Consider the following 12,618-nt stretch of genomic DNA (forward strand, 5'->3'; position numbering starts at 1 on the left):
TGTTTCTATCTCTTTCCAGTCCGGAGAAAAAAAATCGGAGGCCTTAGAACTTGAATGCACCTCGTATGTCTGCGTCTGAGTTACCGGCCATTTTAGCAGACGACGCACGGGATGTCGACGGCGTTTTACTTTTTATCCGTTGTAGGAATATGGCGTAGGATATTCAATCTTTAGTTCAGGACATCCACTGTCTCTGCGGCGTATTTTGTGGACCTTTCTCGAAGACAAAGTCCTTGTTCATACCTCTATGTCCTTCCATCGATTGGGCTTAGCGATAGTCGCTTTTAACTTGTTTTTCGTATTATTGTTCTAGGATTATGACATGGTCGCTTATGATCACAGCTATTTTTGCGCCCTCAAACAAAACAAAACGAAACATATTATCAATAAGTTTTGCTAAGAATTTATAACCTGAGATAAAACAAAAATATGTCCAGAAGAGAAGTAGGATTCTGTGTTGCTTTATTTTGCTAGCAAATAAAAGTCTTAAATATATAGTACAAAAAGCACAGGCAGCAAGAAGAGAATATTGGCTCTGATGAAAAGGAAACGCCGCGTTTAGTTACTCGTGCTCATTTGCATTAAGAATAAACGACAAATATTTTTCAACGTGGGAGAGCTTGTGAAAGCTCTGCTTTCTAGGCATTCCTTCAAACATCACCGTTAACGCTGGCAACGTGCAGTATTATGCAAGTTAGGGTCATAAATCTTTCTTTTGTTTAATTGCTCAAGAGAATTCCCCACGTTCTATCTCATCTTACAGACGAGAATCTCCATAACAATAAATTTAACTGGCAAGCGCGTACATTCGCTCTCGAGCGCCGCATTAAGACCTGGCGCTGTCTTGTTCTGCATTGCAAAATTAGAGAGCTGTAACTTCTCCTGGAAAACCGTTCCCCTCTGTGGAACAGTAGCCACACCGCAAATACTGGCCGGAACTCATTGTTACGATGAGTTAGTGGAATTACGTAACTTATTTCTAGATATTATTAATATCCTTCTTTTCTGTAAATTGACTGGTTTCAGATAACATGTGCTCATTGTCACACTTTACCTCTGTCAACAAGGCGTAATATAAACTGGGGAAAGAAAGCTACATGGAAATTATTACGCTCACAATCTCACCCTTCTTAATAGCACTGAAAAAGTAACTTAAAGTCGTTTTGAAGCACGTATTTTCATTTAACGTTAATCGGGTACTATCTCTGAATCGCTCACACTACAAAACTGGTTTGTTTCGAAAATAATACATATTGAATGAGGTGTTACTTTGCTTGTGGCCTGTGCTGACTTTCCAAAGAAACAAGGATTTAATTCCTTCATGGTGACAATATACGACATTTTTCGTGACTTCCTACGAGCGTATTAAGTGAAACTGAAGGCAGTTATATCGCCAGTGTGCACCACTGCAGAAGTGCTAACCTCTTTTTTCGACCCACACCATCTCCACTACCACCTCCCGGCCCTCCTAAATTTGCGATGACGATATGATTTAGAACCCTTCCTTCAAACAAAATGACGTTATCTGTTACATCGCTAAACAGGAAACATCGGTTAGAAGCGAAATGTACACTTCAAAGTAAAAATTGTTAAATAAATTGTTCGTGAAAACTACGTAACACAAAATCTGTTGTGGTATCCAGTCAGAAGACTGGTTTGACGCAGCTTTAGACGTTAGTCCATCCTGACCAAGTCTCTTCAGCTTTGTATAACTTGTGTAATCTACAGCCATCTGATCGAACTCTCTGTATGTGAACCTTGGTATTCGTTAGTATCTCCATACAGCCCTCAGTTAGCAAACTGACAATTCATTGATGAATCAGAATGCATTCTGTCAACTGATCCCTTCTATTAGTTACGTTCAGCCTTATATTTCGTTTCCCCGCGATTCAATTCAGTACCCCTTCATCATTTATTCTATCTACCCATTTAACATGCAATTTTTTTTCCGTAGCACCACTTTTCAAACACTTCTGTTAATTTCCTAACTGCTTGGCGTCACCGTTTCGGTTTCATTTAACGTTACACTCGAGACACGTACCTTCTGAAAATATTTCCTAGATGTTAGATGTTATCAAACTCCTCTTTTCAAGAAATGCTTTTCGTTCTATTTCCAGTCGGAATTCCTAGATGTTAGATGTTATCAAACTCCTCTTTTCAAGAAATGCTTTTCGTTCTATTTCCAGTCGGAATTTTACCTGCACTATGCTTTGGCTATCATCGGCTATCTTGCGCCGAAATATCAGAACTCATCTACTACTTTTAGTGTCTCATTTACTAATCTAATTCCTACTAGATAGCCTGATTCATTTAGACTAAATTCTATTACACTTAATTAGCTTTTCTTGATATTCATCTTACAATCAATTTCCAAGACTGTCGGCCAGCCGGAGTGGCCGAGCGGTTCTAGGCGCTTCAGTCTGGAACCGCGTGACCACTACGGTCGCAGGTTCGAATCCTGCCTCGGGTCTGGATGTGTGTGATGTCCTCAGGTTAGTTAGGTTTAAGTAGTTCTAAGTTCTAGGGGACTGATGACCTCAGATGTTAAGTCCCATAGTGCTCAGAGCCATTTGAACGAATCTTCTGCAGTTTTCCCACAGTCTATGGATGATTGCCATTCAATGCTGTACTCCGAACGTACAGTCTCAGATATTTCATTCTCAAACTATTTTTGATGAAATTATGAACAGTAAATTAATTAGTTTGTATGTCGAAGAAGTAGTGCCCTTAACAAGTTCAAACCAAAGTTTGTTTTCTTTCACTTAGTTTTTATTCTGCAAACAGTTAGACAAATTGACACTCCACAGCATTGTGTTGCCAATGACCGACAAAACAGCTATAATAAAGTGTTCCGTAGATTGCTGTCAGTTTCCAGTTCGTTAACTGACTCTAACATTTGTTCAGATATGTAGATATTATGCTAGAACATACTTATAATCAGGGGCTTGTGAATGAGTGCCAAAAAAAAAACAAATCACCTTGTATTGTCATAATTTTATGCAGAAATTACAGTATTGAGCACATATTTTTTGTCTAGGAAAGCTTATGGCCTAATTTGACCATGTTGTTGTTGTGGTCTTCAGTCCTGAGACTGGTTTGATGCAGCTCTCCATGCTACTCTATCCTGTGCAAGCTTCTTCATCTCCCAGTACCTACTGCAACCTACATCCTTCTGAATCTGCTTAGTGTATTCATCTCTAGGTCTCCCCCTACGATTTTTAACCTCCACGCTGCCCTCCAATACTAAATTGGTGATCCCTTGACGCCTCAGAACATGTCCTACCAACCGATCCCTTCTTCTGGTCAAGTTGTGCCACAAACTTCTCTTTTCCCCAATCCTATTCAATACTTCCTCATTAGTTATGTGATCTACCCATCTAATCTTCAGCATTCTTCTGTAGCACCACATTTCGAAAGCTTCTATTCTCTTCTTGTCCAAACTATTTACTGTCCATGTTTCACTTCCATACATGGCTACATTCCATACAAATACTTTCAGAAATGATTTCCTGACGCTTACATCTATACTCGATGTTAACAAATTTCTCTTCTTTAGAAATGCTTTCCTTGCCATTGCCAGTCTACATTTTATATCCTCTCTACTTCGACCATCATCAGTTATTTTGCTCCCCAAATAGCAAACCTTCTTTACTACTTTAAGTGTCTCATTTCCTAATCTAATACCCTCAACATCACCCGACTTAATTCGACTACATTCCATTATCCTCGTTTTGCTTTTGTTGATGTTCATCTTATATCCTCCCTTCAAGACACCATCCATTCCGTTCAACTGCTCTTCCAAGTCCATTGCTGTCTCCGACAGAATTACAATGTCATCGGCGAACCTCAATGTTTTTATTTCTTCTCCATGGATTTTAATACCTACTCCGAATTTTTCTTTTGTTTCCTTTACTGCTTGCTCAATATACAGATTGAATAACATCGGGGAGAGGCTACAACCCTGTCTTACTCCCTTCCCAACCACTGCTTCCCTTTCATGTCCCTCGATTCTTATAATTGCCATCTGGTTTCTGTACAAATTGTAAATAGCCTTTCGCTCCCTGTATTTTACCCCTGCCACATTCAGAATTTGAAAGAGAGTATTCCAGTCAACATTGTCAAAAGCTTTCTCTAAGTCTACAAATGCTAGAAACGTAGGTTTGTCTTTCCTTAATCTTTCTTCTAAGATAAGTCGTAAGGTCAGTATTGCCTCACGTGTTCCAGTATTTCTACGGAATCCAAACTGATCTTCCCCGAGATCGACTTCTACTAGTTTTTCCATTCGTCTGTAAAGAATTCGTGTTAGTATTTTGCAACTGTGGCTTATTAAACTGATTGTTCGGTAATTTTCACATCTGTCAACATCTGCTTTCTTTGGGATTGGAATTATTATATTCTTCTTGAAGTCTGAGGGTATTTCGCCTGTTTCAAACATCTTGCTCACCAGATGGTAGAGTTTTGTCAGGACTGGCTCTCCCAAGGCCGTCAGTAGTTCCAATGGAATGTTGTCTACTCCGGGGGCCTTGTTTCGACTCAGGTCTTTCAGTGCTCTGTCAAACTCTTCACGCAGTATCGTATCTCCCATTTCATCTTCATCTACATCCTCTTCCATTTCCATAATATTGTCCTCAAGTGCATCGCCCTTGTATAGACCCTCTATATACTCCTTCCACCTTTCTGCTTTCCCTTCTTTGCTTAGAACTGGGTTTCCATCTGAGCCCTTGATGTTCATACAAGTGGTTCTCTTATCTCCAAAGGTCTCTTTAATTTTTCTGTAGGCAGTATCTATCTTACCCCTCGTGAGATAAGCCTCTACATCCTTACATTTGTCCTCTAGACATGTCTGCTTAGAAATTTTGCACTTCCTGTCGATCTCATTTTTGAGACGTTTGTATTCCTTTTTGCCTGCTTCATTTACTGAATTTTTATATTTTCTCCTTTCATCAATTAAATTCAGTATTTCTTCTGTTACCCAAGGATTTCTACTAGCCCTCGTCTTTTTACCTACATGATCCTCTGCTGCCTTGACCATATTAAGCTAAAATAATGAAGACCATCAATTTAGTAAATATCTCCAAATAAAAGCTCCAAATATGACAGTTAAACCAGGATCAACTCTCGACGAACTGTTTGATCATAACAGGTATATTTATTTATGTCGATTCAGACGTTGGTAACAGAGGGAACTGACCTTAGAGCATGATGCTTTGAAAGTCACCTCGTTCCGCGGAACGCAGCATAGCCGCAAGGTCACACGTCTACGCCGTCGGCTGAACTACAATTTTGCCAGTGTCTCCTCGAAAATAACAGCTGTTAAGCTCTACCGAGATGTCCTCTAAGAAGACACCAGCAAACATAGATGCTAGTGACACAATGATACGTTACAAGCTTCTAGGTATAAAATCGTTTCAAGTTTTGCCTGTGGTGATACGAGACTAGAAATGTTTTCTTATAACTTAATTTAGCAATCTGTTTAAAAATTCTGTCAGTATGTGCATCTTAGGCAGCCCTAGAATCCACGTTACAGAGTTACATAAAACGTGAATAGTATCAGTGAGTGAATCAAGTGGTTTAAGTTTTGTTACTACTTTAACAATTTCCATGTTGATTTACTTATTTATTCTTGTCACACTCATTTAAGACGTATAAAATAATTTACAATATTTATATGTGGTGTATGTATATATTTGCATGACAGTTATTTACACTTTTGCCGCCCAGAAAAACGAGGACATGGATTTTCTTGAATTACAGCGCCCACTACCAAGAATAAAAACAAATGCTTAAGACAAAATGTACGTAGTTTTTTATGTAGAATCTGATTCTGCAATAAAAATGAGGGTTCCTAGTTGAACTTTTAAAGTTGTGTTGCTCCCCTTCCCCCAGGGGGCTGGGATGGCGGGCTAATTTTGGCACCAGTAGAGGTACCCCTCGACAGTAATCAACTTTGGATTCTACACATTTTTTCGTGTGAAACTTATTTTCCCAGTTATTCTGGTATGTCAACTTAAAACTGTAATGTGTAAAGGTTGAAGTAATTCAAATTTCCTGCTTCTTAAAAAAGTCTCATACAGCATACACATGCACACACACACACACACACACACACACACACACACACAGACAGACATCATTTGGGAAGTGGCAAGAAAATGACTATTCACGTTGTTATGTTGAAACTAGCGATATAGCATTTCAATTTCTTGAGCGCATTTTTGTTCTGTCGTTGCAACTACAAAATTTGTGATTTTTTTCGCCAAACGCGTTTCGCTTTATTGAGGTAAACTAAAGCCAAACGCATCTGGTGAAAAAAATCACGCATTTTGTAGTTGCAACGACAGAACAAATATACCCTCAAGAGTTGTGAAGCAACTACGTACAATATGGCCAAAGAAATGAAGAATTTGTCATTTAAAACTTCTATCCATTAATGATGAGTGTCACCGCGTCTATGATGAATAAAGGTTTCTTGAAATAACTGCAACCAGTTGCCTTTCGTTTTGTTCTTCAACTTTTATTATCCCATTACCGGTTTGGCTCCACCTAGCTATTCATAATCCATTTGATGATGAATCGATATGTTATTTTAAACCGGTAATGGGATAATGAAAACTGGAGAACAAAAAGAAAGGCGACGGATTGCCGTTATAACAAGAAACCGATATACAATCTGACTTTCGGATAAACATCATCCACACAATTCCGAAGATTTCAAGAGCTGACAAGTGCGAGAATTATCGCACAATTCTATTACAGCTCATGTGCCCAAGTTTCTGACAAGAATAATATACGGAAGAACGGAAAAATCTGAGGACGTAACAGATGGCGATCAGATTAGTTTCAGGAATGGTAAAGGCACCAGAGAGAGTTATGAGGTTGCGGTTGATATTGGAAGCATGGCTGAAGAGAAATCAAGATACACTCATGGGATTTGTCGGCCTGGAAAAAGCTTTTGACAGTTAAAAAAGCTGTAAGACGTTGGAGATATTGAGGAAAAAATGGGGTTAAGCTATAGGGAAAGGCCGGTTATACAAAAAACGTACAAGAACAAAGAGAGAACAATAAGTGTGGAAGACCAAGATCGACGTGCACTGATTAAAAACTGTGTAAGAGAAGGAAGCAGTCTTTCGTCCGTACTGTTCAATCTATACGTCAGAGAAGCATTGACGGATATGAAAGGAAGGTTAAAAAATGGTTCAAATGGCTCTGAGCACTATGGGACTTAACATCTGAGGTCATCAGTTGCCTAGAACTTAGAACTACTTAAACCTAACTAACCTAAGGACATCAAACAAATCCATGCCCGAGGCAGGATTCGAACCTGCGACTGTAGTGGTCGCGCGGTTCCAAACTGAAGCGCCTAGAACCGCTCGGCCACATCGGCCGGCCGGAAGGTTCAAGAGTGGGACAAAAATTCAAGGTGAAAGGTTATCATTGTTAAGGTTAGATGACGACATTGATATTCTCAGTAATAGTGAAAAAGAAATACTAGATCTGTTGCATGGAATGAACAATCTAATGAGTAGAAAATATTGATTGAGTGTAAATCGACGAAAGGCGAAAGGTAATGAGAAGTAGCAGAAATGAGAACAGCGAGAAACTTAACATCATAATTGGTGATCGCGAAGCAGATGAAGTTAAGGAATTCTGGTACCTAGGCAGCAAAATGACCCATGACTGACGGAGCAAGGAGGGCATAAAAAGCAGAATAGCACTGGCAAAAAAGGGCATTCCTGGCCAAGAAAAGTTGATTGGTATCAAACATTAGAGAAACTTTGAGGAAGAAATTTCTAAGAATGTAAGTTTGAAGCACGGCATTGTGAGACATGGCGCGTGGGAAAACCGGAACAGAGGGAACCGAAGCTTTGAGAAGTTCTGCTACAAAAATATATTGAAAATTAGATGAGGCAATTTAGGTGAGGAATGAGGAGGCTCTCCACAGAACCGGCGAGGAAAGTAATACGTGGCAAACACCGTCAATAAGAAGGTACAGGATGACAGGGCATCTTTTAAGACATCAGGGAATAACTTGCATGGTATTAGAGAGAGGTTGTAGAGGATTAAAAAAAAACGAAACGCGTAGTTTCTATTTTCTTTTCTTTACGTTTAACCAGACCGTTACACAGCAACGCGTGGTCGGGGACCGCTAGTTGTGTAGCAAAAATTGAGATATAACTATGAAACGTCCCCTTTGAAAAATTATATACGACTGTGCTTAAACTGACACACAATATTTTTTTTTTTAGCGCAACGCAATCTGACTTTCAAAAATCCCTGTAAAAGAATGGCCCTGACTAACATTAATCTATATCTTTCACAAGTCACTTACCTCACAAAAATCTTAGTTACTCAAGCTACAGCAAAACAGCGAGCGCCACTACTGCCAGCTAAATAACAGATTCAAACTACGGAAGGCACTAACTACTAGTAGGCATAGTTAGCAAATGAAAGATTTTAATAGAGAACAAATAATGTATTTACCTTAATATTCATCAAAAGTCATAATATATACAGCAGTTCATGACATCCATTTTTACAAATTACAAAACTCCGCCATTTCTCTCCCCACATCCACCACTGCTGGCGGCAACAATTATGTACGTAGGCTGTTTATGTTTCCTTATCGGCAACGTTACGTAGCGCTCGGTAGGAAAATCACTGGCTATGCTGTGTGCAGTCTGTAGCTAGTTTGCATTGTTGTCCGCCATTGTAGTGTTGGGCAGCGGCAGCTGGATGTGAACAGCGCGTAGCGTTGCGCAGTTGGAGGTGAGCCGCCAGCAGTGGTGGATGTGGGGAGAGAAATGGCGGAGTTTTGAAATTTGTAAAAATGGATGTCATGAACTGCTGTATATATTATGACTTTTGATGAATATTAAGGTAAATACATTGTTTGTTCTCTATTAATATCTTTCATTTGCTAACTATGCCTACTAGTAGTTAGTGCCTTCCGTAGTTTGAATCTGTTATTTAGCTGGCAGTAGTGGCGCTCGCTGTTTTGCTGTAGCTTGAGTAACGAAGATTTTTGTGAGGTAAGTGATTTGTGAAAGGTACAGATTAATGTTAGTCAGGGCCATTCTTTTGCAGGGATTTTTGAAAGTCAGATTGCGTTGCGCTAAAAAAAAAATATATTATGTGTCAGTTTAAGCACAGTCGTATATAATTTTTCAAAGGGGACGTTTCAACTACATGAAAAGTCACGTCGTCAAGCAGGACTAAGCTGAAAGTTATTTCTGAATGGACCGAGCCCACTCTGACAGCATAGAGAAGCTCATATGAAGAGGATTGTAAAGGAAGCATTACTTCCATTTGGACTGGATACGTCAGTTCGCAATCTACAGCTACTAAACAGGAGATAGTCGCCCAGAGCTCACTATGTAATTGAGGGGATTCCCGAAAAAACGTTTCAAGCCAGCTAACGATGCGGTTTCTGTTTCCGGAGTGCATTAGGAACTTTCGGATGTGCTCGATCTACAGGAGCAGAACAGTTTCTAAGCCTGCGGATTGACGTTCAACTTCCGAGAAGGCTCCTCCAGTTTTAGCCGGCACTGGTGAGTGGAAATGTGGCGCCTGGTGTTTCACAACTACCGAGGCGTGACCGCTAGGGGCGAACGACGAACGCAAAAGCTGTTAGCAGCTCTCGCGCCGCGTCTGCGTGGCTAAGAATACGAGGGGCCGTAAATCACTGTGTGTTAGCGGCGCTGCACGCGCCTTCGACAGCTCTCGCTTCGGATATACTCGCCACGTCTTGTGAGCTGCCAGTGCTGGGATTATCGACTTTTGACGTGAAGCAAACTTTTACTGAGGTCGTCGAGAGTAGGTTTAAAGTTTTAACGAATCCAGAGGCAGATAAAGACTATGACTGTCATTCGTTCTTAAGAAATTAGAGTTGAGAGATGGAACCCTTATAAACCGAATCACTGCTAGTAGAGACTTTCAGTTTCTTGAAAGACACCATGATTACGCCAGTTACTGTTAAATTTTTTATTTCCACTATTGAAATTTCGGCCTTAGGCCATTATCAAGAGCAGGTGTTTTGCCTTTAAGCCGTGTTAACTTTATACACGCTGACACATTTACATGTCGTTGTCATTTGTTGTTATGTGATACATATAAATGTGTCAGCGTGCATAAAGTTGACGTGGTTTAAGTCAAAACACCTGCTCCTCATAATGACCTAAGGCCGAAATCACAATAGTGGAAATAAAAAATTTAACAGTCACTGGCGTAAATAAAATGTCGTTCAAAAAAATTTACATGACTGTGAATCCCAGTTATGGAAAGTTAGTTTCAATTTCAGTTTTAGGCAACGGTTGGCTGGAACAGTGGAATGAAACACAATACAAGCTGTATGTGTAGCTTTCAGAGATGAAATAGTGTAGGCAACAGAGGATTAAATAGGCAAAAAATTAAGTACCACTAGGTACCATTGTATAATACATGAGATAGTGAAATTAATTTAGGAAAGGAGAAAATATAAGAGTAAAGTAAATAAAGCAGGTGAAAGGGAAAGTAGTCCAAAAACGAGATGGACAGGAAGCATAGTAGACGGCTAGACGAGAAATGAAGTGTTGTAGAATCACGCACCACTAGGGGAGGGGTACACACTACATAGATACAGGGAAATGAAAGAAGCTTTTGGAGAAAAAAAAATGAATCAGCTGTAGAATATTAAGAGCATAGATACCAAGCTACTTGTAAACAAGTAAGGGAAGGTTGAACGGTGTGCCGTCTATACAGTTTAAAAAATTTGGAAACAATATTACAGAAAGAAAATGGAAAGAAGATGAAGATGAGATAGGATTCTGCGTGAAGCACTGAAGGAGCTATGTCAAAAGAGGGCCTTTATACTGTATTCATCGAAAGAGTAAACACGATGTAAACATTATTCTATATATCCTTCCGCGTTTACTGGTAACTCATTGGATTTAGTTTAAAGGAGAGCAAAAGCAGCCGGCAAGGTGACCGAGCGGTTCTAGGCGCTTCAGTTCGCAACCGCGTGACTGCTACGGGCGCAGGTTCCACATGGACGTGTGTGATGTCCTTAGGCTAGTTAGGTTTAAGTAGTTCTACGTTCTAGGGGACTGATGACCTCAGAAGTTAAGTCCCATAGTCCTCAGAGACATTTGAACCATTTGAATGTTCGAGCCACAACAGAAGGAAGTGAATAATTTCATCAACAATATGTAGTATTGGAGGAAAACAGATTCTGCGCACCATCTGCTGAAAAAAAAGAGGTCAGTGACTTATTTAGTTTCAACAACAAACAGCGTAAAGTGCACAGCCTTTTCTACCATTTGTGGGAGCACGACGTTTTCCATTTCAACACTAAACGACAGGCTATACTCTTAAATGTACTATTCATTGAAAAAACGGAAATTGAAAATTTTGACTTATACGGTTCGAACACTTTTTGTGATTATTTGTATGATGTGCTCAATTCAGTGAAAGTTATTGTTTTCCACGATTCCACGAAACCTCTCACATTGCCTCGGGGATCACATCTGTGGCATAAAGCAATGGCCATACCTCAAATAAACAGTATGTGATTTACCGTTTCTATTCCAGAATGTTATTTGTAATGTTTTCTTCATTTACGCGATCTGTATTAAGAATCTTTTATAAAATATCGTAACTAACAATTTGTATTTGCTTAGAAAACTGGAATGTTGTGTCCAGTACATAATAAGAAATAAAAAGACGTGTATTTTTCATGGAAAACGTTATTAGATATGTGTTAATATTCATATATTTCTTTAACTTTCTATTTAAATGATATGGGAATTCGAACTGAAAGATGGAAACAGATCACAGCGAGATTGAAATCAGCGACCTATGTGACACTGGATTACCAATCTCCAGTGTTACCGATTGAGCTACGCATCTCTATAATAAATTTGCTTTAGCTTTAATAAATAAAGTTCATAGAAAAACTTCAAAGACGATATCCTAGGTAAGCTATAGAAACACACTGAGAATAGCCTGATTCTCGCCATTTTAACAGTGTCCTATGCTCGTGTTTCACTTAGGAACATTCTCATATTACGCATTAACAGTGCGACAATGAGAGTACCACTAACGTTTACAGAGACTGGGACTGAACACGGTTTTTGAAACTCGAACGACGTAGCTAAAGTATGATTAAGAAAAACATTGATGGTTGTTAATACATGAGAATATCTCAGAGTTGTACTTACACTAACACAGTAGAAACATACCTAATACATAAATAACAACTACTTCCAAGAGCTTAGCAACACCAGTGTGCGTTGCTACGACTGCTGACTAGCCATAGCGTTTGTGTTAGTGAGCATCAGCATTGTTGTTATGGTGAACGAAGTATAGTGTAGACGACGTTCCCTGAAGTTTACTAGATCTTTTGAACAGCCAGCCGTTACGAAACTATTTTTGTGGAGGATACGTGAGACAGGTGGAGTGCCAACGGATTTCCACAAGAATTAAATATATTATATTCCAAAGTAGGCCGCAGATTTAAGGAAAATTGTAATAGTTTCAGTTTTGAAGATGGCAGCTGAAAAAAATGGGAATGTTAGCTTACCATGATTGCAAAATACCAACATAAATTAGCGGATTTACAGAAGAATGGAAGATCTGGTAGAA

Source organism: Schistocerca cancellata, chromosome 3 (genome assembly GCF_023864275.1).
Source record: "Schistocerca cancellata isolate TAMUIC-IGC-003103 chromosome 3, iqSchCanc2.1, whole genome shotgun sequence".
NCBI lineage: Eukaryota > Metazoa > Arthropoda > Insecta > Orthoptera > Acrididae > Schistocerca > Schistocerca cancellata.